Source organism: Canis lupus, chromosome 21 (genome assembly GCF_003254725.2).
Source record: "Canis lupus dingo isolate Sandy chromosome 21, ASM325472v2, whole genome shotgun sequence".
NCBI classification, from domain to species: domain Eukaryota; kingdom Metazoa; phylum Chordata; class Mammalia; order Carnivora; family Canidae; genus Canis; species Canis lupus.
The window spans coordinates 40,347,765-40,363,019 of record NC_064263.1 but is presented as its reverse complement, the minus strand read 5'-3'; the positions used below and the strand labels follow the sequence as shown (position 1 = coordinate 40,363,019).

At 39.7% G+C, this 15,255-nt stretch overlaps 1 protein-coding gene and 1 long non-coding RNA gene across 3 annotated transcripts in view; one reads left to right on the top strand and one right to left on the bottom strand.

Annotated features, from left to right (window-relative positions):
* PIK3C2A (phosphatidylinositol-4-phosphate 3-kinase catalytic subunit type 2 alpha) overlaps positions 1–15,255 on the top strand; it is a 174,919-nt gene that overhangs the window by 27,452 nt on the left and 132,212 nt on the right. The gene's annotated exons all lie outside the window — the stretch shown is intronic.
* LOC125753282 (uncharacterized) overlaps positions 2,193–15,255 on the bottom strand; it is a 29,416-nt gene continuing 16,353 nt past the window's right edge. Inside the window, exon 4 of the long non-coding RNA XR_007404724.1 lies at positions 2,193–4,332. This is a non-coding gene — a long non-coding RNA (uncharacterized LOC125753282). The remainder of the gene's footprint in view (positions 4,333–15,255) is intronic.

The following is a 15,255-nucleotide window of genomic DNA, read 5'->3' as shown; positions in this document are numbered from 1 at the left end:
GGTACAAAGGAAGCAAGTCCAAGGCTTGTTCTAGTCTTCAGGTGAGAGTTCTTGGATAGCTAGCATTAGGTGCTGAATTAGAAACTTGTGACCCCCAAAAGAAGGAGAGGATAATAAATATTGCTGATGAATCCCTGTTGAAAGTAGATGTGTAACTGGAAGTGGTGGTGTGTTATCTGTAGCTTTGTTCCTCAAAGTGTGGTCTGACGGCCAGCAGAATCAGCATCACCTGGGAGCATCTCAGGCCCTACCTGAGACCTTAACAAATCTGAATCTCCATTTTAATAAGACCACTAAGTGATTTTGTGCATACTGTCTAAGGTCATTCTGGCTTGATCTGTCCTTTCCCATGAAAGACCTCAGAGTGACTAGGGCCTGCAAGATAGGCTTGGGCTACCCAAAATGCAAAGGAGCCAAATGCTAATTCAGTAATCCACAGAAAGACATCACTACCACTGGACTTAAATACTTGCCTGTTCATTTCTCCCTGTTAGCAAACTTAACCCAGGCAGCTAGAGCCTCATTAGGCTACAGGTGAACCTGAGATATTTATTCTTTTTCGTTAATGATCCAGTCTATCTCTAGATACATTATTGCCAACCTGAGAACACTTAATTTCCTTTCTCTTCTTCAGAAAGGCAGTCTTACTTTCTTCATTTTCTCTAGTTTGGAGGAAATTTCCTGGTAACTCTCAAATATTTTTTATGATTGTAACTCAGTCACATGATCTCACTTAAGCCTCATAACAACACTATGCAATAGGTACTATTATTCTCATTTTACAAATGCAGAAATCAAGGCTCAGAGGTGTCAAGTAATGTGTTCAAGGTCACACATCTAATAGTAGGGGGTCAGAATTCTTGCTGGCTCCAAAGCCTATGATTTTAGATGCTGCTGTATATATACCACCTCTTTTGGCCTTTTCCTCAGACAAACTCCAAAGCTGCTTTGCAAGCTACTATTTAGACATGTGACTTGTTTACCTGCTCCTTTGTGTGGTTTATATGTCATATGTCAGCCACATCCTTATGATTAATATTATTTCTATCATCATCAGTCAACATTTGTTGAAAACTGTCACAGTGCAGGCACTGTAATCTTAATTCCCTCTGTTTCTGGCTGCATACTCTTCCTTTTTAAATAATCACATTGTTAGGAATATAGTATTTCCTTTTGAAAGTATGATGAACTACAAACAGGTGCAGAGGCATTTCTTTTAGTGCTGGAAGCTGGAGAAAAAACATTAGCTCAATCATTCACCATGCACAAAGTCTGAACGATTGATGCCCTATTTTCACATTTCATGCTTGATGACTTCAAAGACCTTGATGACTTCAAAGATAAGGGGAACCTGTGTGGCTCAGTCAGTTAAATGTCTGCTCAAGTCATGGTCCCAGGGTCCTGGGATCAAGTCCCACATCAGGCTTCCTGCTCCTCGGGGAACCTGCCTCTCCCTCTGCTTCTGCCTCCCTCTCTCCTGCTCTCTGTCTCTCATGCATAAATAAATGAATAAAAAGAGCAAGACAAATCCTTTCAACCAGAGGAAAAAATAAATCTAAAGGAACTTAATCTGTGCTCTAATCCTTCTCAATGTTGAATACCTTTGCTTTTATTCTGTCCTTGATTTTTCCTTCTCAATTTTAAAATGCTAAGATTATTTAAATTTAGAATTTTGATGCTTAACCTTTGTATCATAGATATCTATATCAGTCAGCAAATGGCAATGTAAAAGAAGTCAATCTTATATTTGAATTTTGGTTAATACACTTACCGGTTGGATCACTTTAAGAATGTTACTTAACCTCACTGAGCCTCAGTTAATCTACCTATTAAAAGAGGTAAATAAACTCTTAAGAGAGTTCTTATCTTTTAGAAATACATTCTGAATGAAATGATATTAAGGCTGGGATTTACTTCAAAATAATCCAAGTGTGGGGTAAAGTGGATGAGTTTTGAAAAAGACTGGCCATGTATTGATAATTATTGAAGGTGGGTGCTAGGTATCTAGGGATTCATTATAATGTTCTGTCTACTTTTGTTTATGTTTGGAAATTTTTACACTTGATCTTAGCCAAAAGGCCGAGAAGCGATGTTTGGAAATTTTTAATTAGAATAATGAAAAAAAACTCTACTTCATAGATCTTTGTGTTAGAAAACATATGAAAGCGCTTCAACCTGGAATAATACTGACCTTTCTTCAAGCATTTATTATATGCCAGATGCCATTCAGAACATTTTACATATATTATCTCATGTAATATCACAACAGTTGCATGAATTAGGTATTATTATTATCCTCATTTAGAGATAAGGAAAATGAGGCACAAAGAATCTGAGCAACATTCCCAAGGTCACACAGCTCAATACCAAAACCAGGATTCAAACCTCAGTTGGCGTCCAGAGCTACATCGTCTCTCACCTGATAAGCAGTTTAGCAAGAGCCAATAGTAGCTATCATCTCTTGTGTTCCAAACATATGAGGCATCAACTTAAATCCTCTCCATTATCTCTCATGTGTTCATTTTTTTCCTTTTATTTCTTCTGCCCACCATTTAAAAGTATCAGTCTTAAAAGTTGAAGAAACAAAAGAATCCCCTTAAAGCCATTAGTTCACAATTTGGGGGTATTCATACAAAGCTAGATCCAGAATATGTTTATTTTTAGGGCGCCTGGGTATCCCAGTCAGTTAAGCATGTGCCTTTGGCTCAGGTCATGATCCCAGGGTTCTGAGTAGGCTCCCTGCTGAGGACTCCCTGCTGAGCAGGGAGCCTGCTTCTCCCTCTCCCTCTGCCCCTCTGCTCCACTCCTGCTCTCTCTCGCTATCTCTCTCCCTCAAATAAATAAATAAATAAATAAATAATTAGAGTATGTATATTTGCCAGAGAGTGAAATATCAGTAAGGCTTGAAGGGGTAAGAAAAGCCCTTTTATTATTTTTATTTTATTTTATTATATATATATATATTTTTTTTTTTTTCAAAGATTTTATTGGGACTCCTGGGTGGCTCAGTGATTGAGCATCTGCCTTTGGCTCAGGGCCTGATCCTGGGATCCGGGATCAAGTTCTGCATCAGGTTCTTTGCAGGGAGCCTGCTTCTCCCTCTGCCTATATCTCTGACTCTCATGAATAAATAAATAAAATCTTTAAAAAAAAATAAAGATTTTATTTATTTATTTCAGAAAGAGAGACAGCACAAGCAGGGGGAGGAGCAGAGGGAGAGGGAGAAGCAGACTCCTGGCTGAGCAGGAAGCCTGACCCAGGGCTGAATCCCAGGACCCTGAGATCATGACCTGAGCTGAAGGCAGTGCTGCTTAACCAACTGAGTCACCCAGCCGTCCCACCCCTGGGAATTTACCTTAAAGAAAAATTCATATAATCATTATTTACAACACTAAAATATTTACATAAAATAATAATAAAATGTCATATACTATAGTAAATAAGAAAATGGAAACAACTTAAAGTTCAATAGAAAAATATTAAACATTAGGGTATTTCAAATTGCTAGATAGTATACAGCCATTAAACATTATAAAGCCTCCTCATAAATATGTGTCTAAAAAAATTGGCCAAGATTTGTAAATAGGCAAAAGAGATTACTGCTGTCCTTTCAGTGGAATGCTAGGCATTGTCTAGCAGACCATCTGGGGATAATTTGATTCTATATGGATGTGCCCCTTGGACTGTCTTTCTTCTAACTGGCTACTTTATAGTTCTTTGGAAAGTTAAATTATAGAAAATTAATGGTAATACAAAAGATTCTTGTTCACAGAAATACACATGAATTTTTTTCTGATAGAAATATAATTAATTTCCAGTTTGAAAAAAAAGATGATCCAAAACATTACCTTTCATTGTCTGATAAGATATTAATAAAAAAAAAGATATTAATCAGATTTACATCTCTTAGCAAATTTCAATGTTGTTAATTGCCTCTCTCTATTCTCAAAATTCTCATTCTAATGGGTCTCAGTATCTTACCAATTCCCCTATTAATTAACTAGTTGAATAAAATCCTTAGCACCTGTATTAGTAATCTATGGCTTCATAACAATCCCAAAACTGGTGACTAAAACAGCAATATTTATTATGTTAAAGTTCTGTGAGCCAGGCATCTGCAAGGTGCAGATGCCTTAGTTAGGTGGTTCTAGGTCAGGGTTTCTCTTGAGGCTGAAGTCTTCCCAAGACTTGGCTGAGGCCAGATGTACTTCCAGGCTCACTCATGTAACTCTTGACAGGCCGCAGAAGATCTGCTCATACACAGACTCATGTGGGCCTCTTCACAAGGCTGTCTGATTACAGAGCAGCTGGCTTCTCCTGGAAGTGAGCAACCTAAGAGAGAGGGAGAAAGAAAGAACACACTGCGTGAAAACCACAATCTTTTTGTAACCTAATACTAGATAAGACATCATCATTTCTGCCATACTCTATTCCACACGAAGGGGTCCGCCATAAAAATTACTCTGAGCTGAAGGTATTTAAAAATGATAGAGGCTCTCCTTCCCCCACCCTCAATCTCCTGTTATCTGCCTAAAAGCAGAGCCTCCTCAAAGAATTCAACTGTCTTAAAGCATCTTCCAAGGAATTTCTTAACCAGGGAAATTTGACCCTTAATACCAGAGACAGAGGTCAGCACCAGGATATGAGATCACCTAAACAGGCATTGTCACAAAACTATTCTGTGTCCCATCTATTTTCCTAAGGACCCATTTATCTTTCCTAAAAGCCATTTGTCTTCCCATAAGTGCCCTTTCTCCATCTTCCCTTTCCCTATTAAAATGATATATAGGCCCCAAATTCTAACTGACTCCATCACATGTTTCTCTGTGCCCCCTGCATATGTACCTGAATTACAACTTTGTCTTTTCTCCTGTTGATCTCTTTTGTCAGTTTAATTCATAGGCTCCCAATTACTATATCTAAGAGTGGAGGAAAAATTTCCCCCTCCTACACTTAGAAGTCAGTCAATAAGGGTAGCCCTGCTCAAGGGAAGGGGATTGCAGGAGGGCAAGGGTGAGAGGAGTAGAAAGCAGGAATCATTGGGGACCTCTTAGAGCCTGCACTGTGATACATTTGCACAAATGCCATGCATGCTTTTAAGTCATTGAAAATTACATTTAACATAAAGAAAAGATTTATGATATTAAACTACACTAAAAGAACAGACTGTAAAAGTGAATATATACCATCATTTCAAATATATAAATAATATTATGTGGACAAATACTACCAGAGAGGAAAAGAAAAAAAGAAATGTCCAAGAATATAATAGCTGTATAGGGATAGAATTTAAAATCTGGGATGGTTCCTTTTCACTCATTCATTTTTTTTATGTTAAAATCATCTCAAATATTGTCTTGTCTTCTTTTTCTTTTCAACAAGAAAGAGAAAAGAAAGAGAGGGCTTGAACTTCGTGGCATACAAAATATGAAGTCCTAAAGTAATCAAATGGAAGCTAATGAGGATGAAAGCTGTTCTGTTTTTTTTTTTTTTTTTTTTTAAGTGGTTAAAAAAAAAGAAATTTTGTATTTCAGGAAAGCAAGCAAAGGGAGTCACTTGAGATTTGCTTTGAATTTGAAAGCAAACTTACTTTAGTCAGAACTCTAAGCAGACTGGCTCAGTTGAGAGTCAGGAGATTCCCTAAAATTTCCTGAAGTGCTGAAGCTGTCAGACCCAGCACCTAACTCTGTGAGTCTCCAACACATTCTCCCACCCAAGCTGCAAGAGAAATCTGAGTGGTAGGGCCAGAAGATGGTGGCAGGGTGCGAGGACCCTAGGCTCGCCTTATCCCAAGAACACAACTAGATAACTAGCAAATCAATCTAAATGCCCCAGAAATTGACCTGAACAAACTTCACAACTAAAGGTAGAGAAGAGACCACAACAAAGAAGGAAGAGCAGAGACACTGGGTGGGAACCAGGCATGGCCAGGGCGGTGGGGAGGGAGCCTTGGTCTCAGAGAAGGGTGAGGGACAGACACACAGGGGACTGCAGGGGGAAGATGAATCGCCTAAAAGTCTGGAGTTTTAAAGATCAGCATGCTTGGCTCTGGTTGAACTTAGAGGACATTGGGTTGCTCTATTTTTTTTTTTAAGATTTTATTTATTTATTCATGAGAGACAGAGAGAGAGAGAGGCAGAGACACAGGCAGAGGGAGAAGCAGGCTCCTTGCAGGGAGCCTGACATCAGACTCTATCCCCCAACTGGACTGTGGGATCACACCCCAGGCCAAAGGCAGGTGCTTAACCACCAAGCCACCCAGGCACATTGGGGTTGCTCTTAAAGAGAAGGGAGGCAAACAGCCCGCAGACAAACAGCAATGAAAAAGCGATCTGAAAAGTGCCTGGGGTGCTCAGTGGAGAGGTTATTTGCTCATCTTGGAGCAAGTGACAGCCTTTGTGGAGAGACTTCTCCAGGAACAAAGGAACTGACAGGTGCCATTTCCCTCCTCAACCTGACACTAGCTACTTCACTTGCTTATACCAGGCTCCGCTTACTCTGGTGCAACCGACCCTCCCCCTCTGGCTAGCCCTGAAGGCCCCCTTCCCCAGAAGACCCACCCAAACCCCTGCCCACACCGAGTCTCCTTCTTCCAATGGTGACAGTGGCCACAGGTCTCAATTCACAAGCAGATCAGAACACATCTAGTTAAAACGTACCACATTCAGGCCAGGGACCAAACACTGCTCTCAAGGGGCAGAGGGCCCCTGTGTACAAATGGCCTGCAGGATAAAGTAGCCAGGATAAAACAGCAGAGTGTATGCAGCACACACTGGAGACACTCCTGGAAGTGCCAGGCCCTGGGGAGCACTTCACTGCAGGGCACTATGGGCACTTCACTGCAGGGCACTACGGGATCTCTTCTTCATAAAACCATCACCCTCAAGAACGGGAGATGTGGCTGACTTTCCTAACATACAGAATCAGGCACAGAGACACAAAATGAGAAGACAGAGGAATTTGTCCCAAATGAAAGAACCGAACAAGGCCATGGCCAAAGATCTAGCAAAAACAGACATAAGTAACATGCCTGATGGAGAATTTAAAGCAATGATCATAAGGATACTCACTGGACTTGAGAAAAGAGTGGAGGACATCAATAAGACCATTAACATACAACATTATATTAGTTTCAGGTGTATAACATTATGATTTAATATTTGTATATTCCAAAGTCCTTTGTGGTTTGTTTGTTTTTAATTGAGGTGTAGTTGACACACTCCAAAGTCAGTTTTGGAGAAAGTAATTAGCTTCAGTCTCAGTTCCATTTTCTCTAAATTAACAAACTGAGGCAAATTTGGAACTAGGCTGACTGAACTCTCTGAATGACTTTGGAAAAAGTGACATGCTCCCTAGCCAACACATCAGCAACAAAAGCAGTGCTAGTTCATGGTTAACAAGTGGCTTTCTGTGAGTGGAAGTGAGAAAAACCCTGATTAGTAGCATTTAATATGCTACTAATATACTTCTAACATGGCCAACTTTGCAGAGATAAATGCTTCTAACATGGCCAATTTTGCAGTGTCACTGAGTGCAGAACGGGAAAAAAATGTGGTTACTACATCTGATTATATAGGATTGCTATCATATAGATACATTAACTGTAAGTGATCTCAAGAACATATATAATAGTAAAGTGTAGCAAAATAGGGAAGTGATAAGTAATGACTTTTTTGCCTTTGTTCTTTTTTTTTAAAGATTTTATTTATTTATTCATGAGAGACACACAGAGAAGTAGAGACACCGGCAGAGGGAGAAGCAGGCTCACTGTGGGGAGCCTGACGTGGGATTCGATCCCAGATCCCGGGATCACACCCCGAGCCTATGCTAGACAATGAAACGACTTTTTATTTTTTTTATTTTTTTAGACTTACTTTTTTTAATAAGTCTTTTTTTTAAAATTTTATTTATTTATGATAGTCACAGAGAGAGAGAGAGAGAGAGGCAGAGACATAGGCAGAGGGAGAAGCAGGCTCCATTGCAGGAAGCCTGACGTGGGATTCGATCCCAGGTCTCCAGGATCGCGCCCTGGGCCAAAGGCAGGTGCTAAACCGCTGCGCCACCCAGGGATCCCTGAAACGACTTTTTAATTCAAGAGCCAATCTCGGGAAAAGAAAGGAGTTAAGTCGGGAGGAGTAGGGTCTGAGTGCCTACAGGGTACCAAGCACCATACCAGCTGTATATATATTACCTCCACTAAGCTGCCCAACATGATGTGTTTTTCATCAGAGGTTAAACTGTAAGCCAATTACTTTATGAAGTAACCATCCTGAATTCCTATGTCAACCCAGAATGGATTTGCCTAATATTAAAGAATATATAGCTAAGTATGCCCCATCTTTCAAACCATGCTTAACTCTTACCTTTCTTGTTGCCCCATCTTTCAAACCATGCTTAACTCTTACCTTTCTTGTTGATACATTCTGCTTCAATAACTTTTCTTTGCAATCCCTGCTCCCAGTTCCTCTGGAGCTCCCGTGTCCCATTGTTCACATGTTTGTTTGTTTGAAGATTTTATTTATATATTCATGAGAGACACAAAGAGAGAGAGAGAGAGGCAGAGACACAGGCAGAGGAAGAAGCAGGCTCCATGCAGGGAGCCTGACATGGGACTCCATCCTGGAACTCCAGGATTAGGCCTGCGTGTAAACTTTTTCAGAAATTGCAGTGCACTGCCTGTGCATCAAGTCTAGTGAGGGCAGCAGTCTCCTGAAAGGCCTGCCCAGTCAAGGCCTTTGCAGTTGCCCACAGTTGGGCCTGGAAAATCACACATAGGAGCTGGAATATATGTATATATAAAGCTCAACAACCCAACAGAAAAATAGACAAAGGTTGTGATCAAACAGTCTACAAAGAAAGAAGTGTTAAATGATTCTTGAACACATAGAATAATGTTCTATCTCACTTATAATAAGGGAAATGCAAATTAAAGCTACACTGAGATAACAGTTTTTCACTTAACACCCTCTGTTGGTGAAGAAATGGGGGGACAAAGGCACTCATATTGCAGGAGAGTGTTTATACCCATACTGCCCCTACAGAGACCAATTTGACAACTTCTGTCAAAATTATAGATTCGGGGGACACCTGGGTGGCTCAGTGGTTGAGCATCTGCCTTTGGCTCAGGATGTGGTCCTAGAGTCCTGGGATCAAGTCCCACATTGAGCTCCCCTCGAGAAGCTTGCTTCTCCCTTTGCCTATGTCTCTGCCTCTCTGTGTGTCTCTCATGAATAAATAAGTAAAATCTTTAAAAAAAAAAGGAAATTAAAAAAATTATAGATTTGGGTATTAAAAAAAACCATTTTATTTATTTATTTGACAGAGAGCGCATAAGCACACAAGCAGGGTGAGTGGCAGGCAGAGGGAGAGGGAGAAGCATGCTCCAGAAAGCCCAATGTGAGAGATGTGGGGATCCATCCCAGAACCCTGGGATCATGACCCAAGCCAAAGGCAGATGCTCAACCGACTGAACCACCCAGGCGTCCCTAGGATCAACCATCAAATACATTCTTTGGAATCTATCCTGCAGCTAGGCTCACACCTGTAGGAAATGACATTTATTCATTGGCCTTCATTTACTGCCATTCATTGTTTCTAACAGCAAAAGACTGTAAACCACCTAACAGACTGGTTAAGCAAGATATAGTACATCCGTACACAGAAATACTGTACAGGCTTTCCAAAGATATTATCACTAGGTTTTAAAGATTTATTTACTTGAGAGAGAGAGAGCAATGGGAGGGGTGGAGGGAGGAAGTAGACTCCTCACTGAGCACAGAGCCCCACGTGGGACTTGAAGGGGGTTCAGTCCTGACTCCAAGACCATGATCTCATCATAAAATCAAGAGTCAGACGCTTAACCCGCTGAACCACCCAGGCGCCCCTATCATTAGGTTTTATTTATTTATTTATTTATTTATTTATTTATTTATTTATTATCATTAGGTTTTAAATGCAAATGCAGAACAGCTTGTGTGATAGGACAGGGGAAATAACATTTTTTTGTGCAGAGAAGGGCATAACGATAGCAAATAGCAAATGGGCATAATGATAGCACAGTGACTTCAGAAAGCTGCTCTTGAGAATTAAAGGAGAGAATGCAGATCCATTATTTAAATCAGGTGCAAACTCTGAAGCTAGGCTGCCAGGGCTCCAAGGCTGGCTCCACCTCTTTCAAGTTGTGTGACCTTGGACAAGTTGTTCAACCTCATTTTCCCTCAGGTTCTTCTTTTGGAAATGATGATAATAAACAGATTGTGTGAGGATTAAATTAGTTAATACTTGTAAAGTGCTTACAACTGCATTTGGAACAGCAAGTAAGTATGGAATATTAGATACCTATTTAACATGAATATTAGTTATTACTAATATTAGCTATTATTACTATTATTGGCTTTTATCCAACATTGTTGAAATAAACCCCACTTAGATTACTTTTCCAGAATTATCTTACCTACCCTTAACCATGCTCCTCCTGTACTATCTGTAATTCTACAAATACACTGCATCTGTTATTTGCTGATATTGCTCCCAGAGTCTGGAGTGCCAATCCAACCATGACAGGCTAAGGAATGCTGACTGTGCTCTAAGATCCAATTCAACGATCTCTTCCTCCCTGAAGGTAGCTGCTCTCTCCTACTTGCTGCCATCACCAGTCACTAGTCTGACCCTTTCCTGCTCTGGCTGTCTCCTCTCCTGCTCCAGACCAGCAGGCAGAGTAAGCAACACTACCTAAATTGGTAAATTTAGTGCCTTGAAAAGAACTCAAAAAAGTGAAAGTTTTTGTTTGTGACATGTTTCAACTTTATTTTTATGCCCTAAGTTCTCAAAGAGGAAAGAAAGAACTGTTTAGAGACACTAAATGAAGGTGGAAATAGAATACTTCGGAAATTAGAAGGTATTTTCTAAGGAATTTTTTTTGGGGGGGGGGGGGGGTGTTTTTAATCAACAAGGATCTGGCTCCCCCTGCTGGATCTAAAGTAAAATGCTGCTTAAAAATCATTTCCTTTATGTAATCAAAACAGTGATACTGGCACAAAAATAGATTCATCAATGGAACAGAGTAGAGGGTCCAGAAATAAAGCCACACTTATATGGTCAATTAATCTAAGACAAAAGATACATGAATACTTACAATGGGAAAAAGACAGTATCTTCATATGCTGGGAAAACTAGACAGCTATATGCAAATAAATGAAACTGGACCATTTTCACCAGACACATAATAAATACAATCTAAAAAAATTTTTAAATATTTTATATATATATATGTATATATATATATATATTAAAATGGGCAGAGGACCTGAATAGACATTTTTCTAAAGAAGACATACAGATGGTCAACAGACACATGAAAAGATGCTCAACATCACTCACCATCAAGAACATGAAATTAAAACCACAGTGACATATTTCTTTACACAATGGCTAAAATCAAAACATAAAAAATAATAAGGGTTGGTGAGGATGTGGAGAAAAAGGAACCTTGATCCACTACTGGTGGGAACACAAGCTGGTGCAGCCACTGTGAAAAACAGTGGAAGTTTCCTCAAAAAATTAAAAATAGAACTGCCATATGATCCAGTAATCCCCCTAGGAGATATTTACCCAAAGTAAATGAAAACACAAATTCAAAAAGATATATGCAGCCCTATGTATACTGCAGCATTATTTATAATACCCAAGATATGGAAGCAACCCAAGCATTCATCGACAGATAAATGGATAAAGAATACGTGGTATGTATATATAGATGCAGTATATATATCATAAAATATTACTCAGGTATAAAAAATAATGAAATCTCCCATTTGCAACAACATAGATAGACCTATAGGTTATAATGCTAAGTGAAATAAATCAGTCAGAGAAAGACAAATACTATATGATTTCACTCATATGTGAAATTTATGAGACAAAACAAATGAACAAAGGGAAAAAAGAAACAAAACAAAACAAAAAAAAGATCTTAAATGCAGGAACAAACTGGTGGTTACCAGAGGGGAGGTGAAGGGAGGGGATGAGTAAAATAGAACAAGGGGATTAAAAGTACACTTACTTATCTTGATGAGCACTGAGTGATATATAGAATTGTATAATCATATTGTACACCCAAAACTAATATAACACTGTACATTAATTATCCTTCAATAGGGATGCCTGGGTGGCTCAGTGGGTGAGCCTCTGCCTTTGGCTCAGGGTGTGATCCCAGGGTCCCTGGGAGTCCCACATCGGGCTCCCAGCATGGAACCTGCTTCTCCCTCTGCCTGTGTCTCTGCCTCTCTCTCTCTCTCTCTCTCGCTCTCTCTCTCTCTCTCTGTATCTCATGAATAAATAAATAAAATCTTTAAAAAGATTATCCTTCAATAAAAAATAATAGAAATAATAGAAAACACTTGTGGAAAAAGGCTTTGAATATGATTTAAAGCAAACTTTAGTAAAAAAGTAAATAAATAAAAATAAAGCAGACTTTATTAGGGGTACCTATTCTATCCCAGGCAAAGTATCCTATTGTATTTATTCACTATTCCTTTGACTTAAAATCAAATGTAGAAGATTTGAAAACACTGATATCCTACCATGTAAAAATAGCCACTATCAATCATAGGATATTTTCCTTCCAGTTTATCCTCCTTATGCAATATGTGTGTGTCCACTGAGTCATTGGTGTCCATACGAGCATGAACCATCTAACAAGTGGAAGTTCATGACAAAGAATGGGCGTGAACATGGACACCCTCTAACCCAACTGTGCAGATTTGCAACAAAGGGATGGACACCATGTTAACATCTGGTTTTACTTTGAATTCCTCTTTACCACTGTTCCTTGGATGTGTGCCTACAGGAGTTGAGCTTTTCTAAGGCTTATGGTAGTATTATCAAATGCAATAAAATATCTCCTTGTTTCTTAAAAAAATTCATTTATGTAAAGGTAGGGGAAACAAAACTTGTGGCATATTTAAAATAGTGTCTAGAGTTTCCATCAAGGTTCTTATTACAGGTGGCATAGTTGTAGCTATAACATTTTAGCATCCCTATAATGACTGGCTTTGTAGCAATTACAGTTACCTCACATATTTGGAAGAAGAGGTATCGCTTTGAAATCTAAGCCAAGGACTAGAGGTTAAGAAGCCCCAAGTATAAATCCAGCTTTGATGACAACTGTAAAAAGTGGCCTCTGGCAAATAATTTAGCTTGTTTTCTTGTGTTATTCTTTTTTTTTTTTTTAAGATTTTATTTTTAAATAATCTCTATAGCCAACATGGGGCTCAAATTTATAATTCCAAGATCAAGAGTCACACGCTCTATTGACTGAGCCAGCCAGAGGCCCCATTTTTTGTATTATTCTTAATTTTTATTTTACCATCTGTGTAATGAGCACAAGAATGCTACTAGCATCTCATTACCACTGAAGAACTTGGATGATATAATAATCAATTGAGTACCAAATGTCTCCTATGTGCACAGCAACACTTGGTGCCCCAGGGAACCCAAGAGCACTACAGTGTTCCTCCCCTCAAGGATCTACAGGTCTTAAGGGACCATGGAGGCTGTGTATGGTGCTTTGAATGGTGCCTGACAAACAGTAAGCCCTCAACAAATGTTCACTCATTTCTGGGGAGCCTGGGTAGCTCTGTTGGTTAAGTGTTTGCCTACAGCTCAGGTCATGATTCCAGGGACCTGGGATCAAGCCCTGCATGGGGCTCCCTGCTTCTGCCTCCCTCTGCTACTCCCCCTGTTTGTGCTGTCTCTGTCAAATAAATCAATTAAATCTTTTTTTAAAAAATGTTCACTCATTTCCTTCTCATACCTCCTGAATCTAGCTTCTGCCCAGGGCCAGAATCCCTGATTCCAGGCCTGATAGAACATTTTCTGAAATAGATTCCTCCCAGCCTCCACTAGACTGTCAATACTGTGAGAACAGGGACCAGGTCTTATTCACACTCCATCTCTAGTGCCCAAGACTATGCCTACCATGTGAAATGTGCTCAATACATTTTGTTAAATGAATCACTCTTCCAAGGAAACTCATTTTTTTTTCCTTTTTTAAAAGATTTATTTGAGAGAGTGAGAAAGAGAGAGCCCATGAGCAATGAGGAGGGGCAGAGGGAGAGAGAGAAGCAGGCTCCCCAAAGAGCAGGGAGCCTGATTCCAGGACCCTGGGATCATGACCTCAGCCAGAGGCAGCCCCTTGACCAACTGAGCCACCCAGGTGCCCCAAGGAAACTCATTCTATTCTTGACTTACCTTTATTGTTAAAGAAGTGAGCTGAAATCTGCCTTCCAACCACTTACATTCACTTGTTGTCTTGCCTAATCTAAGCAGTTCTTAATCAATGTAAGCTCCCTTTCTACCTCCCCTTCTTGCCTTTCTGACACCATTGACCTCAGGAATATCATAAGAAACTATTTAAATCCTTTACTGAAATCCATTTACTACTGGCTATATCTTCAGTGTTCCTCTAATCCATTAGTCAAATTATTAAAAACTCACAATGTAATTGAGGAAATACATACTGAAACAGGAAACAAAGAGGAATCAAAGCCTTGAAATGTGATGAGTAATTGCGGTCAGACAGGAGTAAATTCAGTAGTTCAGAAAAAGGAACTATCTTTAGGGTGTAGAAGAGTCAGAAGAGAGTTTCTGCAGTTCTTGGGCTGGATCACTTATTCATTCATTCATCTTAAGACCTAGATGAAGCAAACAACAGTACTTTCTCTCATGAGTTCACAATCTAGTGGAGGAGACAGATAACTAGGAAGTGAATTAATAAAATGAAGACAATGTGATGCTATGAAGAAAAACACAAACACAAGGTACTATGAAGAAGAGCAATGATGTGGGATAGGTAGGGGATAAACCAGCTTTAGAGAGAAGGGGGTTAGGAAGCCTCTCTGAGGAGACATGATGAAGGAGCCCATAACAGAAGAACATTCCAGGGGCACCTGGATGGCTCAGCAGCTGAGCATCTGCCTTTAACTCAGGTCATGATCCTAGGCTCCTAGGATGGAGTCCCACATCAGGCTTCTTGCAGGGAGCCTGCTTCTCTCTTTGCCTATGTCTCTGCCTCTCTCTGTGTGTCTCTCATGAATAAATAAATAAATAAATAAAATCTTAAAAAAACAAAAAAACAGAAGAACATTCCAGACTGAGAGAGCAGCAAGGTCTGAGGCCTCAGAGGAAGATTTGGCAAGGAGGAGCAGAAGAGGTAGGGAAGAGCTTAAGAAAAAGCAAGGGTGGGAGGGTATTGTG